Source organism: Penaeus monodon, chromosome 15 (assembly GCF_015228065.2).
Source record: "Penaeus monodon isolate SGIC_2016 chromosome 15, NSTDA_Pmon_1, whole genome shotgun sequence".
NCBI classification, from domain to species: domain Eukaryota; kingdom Metazoa; phylum Arthropoda; class Malacostraca; order Decapoda; family Penaeidae; genus Penaeus; species Penaeus monodon.
The window spans coordinates 32,540,853-32,541,732 of record NC_051400.1 but is presented as its reverse complement, the minus strand read 5'-3'; the positions used below and the strand labels follow the sequence as shown (position 1 = coordinate 32,541,732).

The following is an 880-nucleotide window of genomic DNA, read 5'->3' as shown; positions in this document are numbered from 1 at the left end:
CCTGACCTGCCTATACGATGAAGAATTATTTTTTGTCAATGAACAATTTACTATTTTAGCTAGAGGAATACTTTACATTATTAATCATATATTCCAGTAAGTGTCAGGCAGTGTTTCGTAAATAGAATTTTTTTCAGAGTCGACGGCTAAAAACAGCGGAATAATCCCTCAGTCTGGCTATCCATGTGACAGAATAGGATTTCCCAGTATTTGAAGTATTTGAGATAGAGATAAGACATAATCTTTGTAGATATAAAATGTTGGCGTGATGCTGAAGCGAATGTACAAAAGAACAAATATTGTTTGGGACAACAGTTCATTAAATATCTCTACAGTAATGATTCACTCTTGCTATACAATAATTATAAACGTCTGAGTAAATAGCACGTCTAGTGGAATTTTATATGTATTTGAAGTTAACGAATACCCTGGCTAGTAACGACTCTTAATATTCAAATTCATTTTTTTACCATTTTTCCCATAGAAGAGATATAGTTTATGGAGCAGTTATGCAAATGAATTCCTGCGCCCCTTTGGTTAATTTAAGAGGATCAGGGAAGGGATGAAATATTAGTCTAGATGTTATAGGTTGTATACAGTATTTATATGTATTTTTTTTTCTACTGACATCTGTGTTTCAAGTGTGTTGCTTGAACTCATGCCCAGTTATAATAATAATAGCAATACGTATTAAGGCTTGTTTGAATTATAGAACAATCCAACGAGGAAAATAATAGCGTTTAAAAATGACAGTTAACAACAAGGAAAACTAGTATATCTAAATCGCTGATCTGAGCTGTAATATGCCTCTGCACAGATTACACACGTCTAACATATTGGTTTTCATTTCCGCCATCTTGACAACAGTAGGTGATGAAGC

At 33.3% G+C, this 880-nt stretch overlaps 2 protein-coding genes across 2 annotated transcripts in view; both read left to right on the top strand.

The window, feature by feature from the left end:
- The window catches only part of LOC119581961 (ceramide synthase 5-like), a gene marked incomplete at its 3' end in the record, with an annotated part of 60,065 nt that overhangs the window by 47,959 nt on the left and 11,226 nt on the right, over nt 1-880 (top strand).
- LOC119581963 (bifunctional peptidase and arginyl-hydroxylase JMJD5-like) overlaps nt 1-880 on the top strand; it is a gene marked incomplete at its 5' end in the record, with an annotated part of 6,366 nt that overhangs the window by 4,741 nt on the left and 745 nt on the right.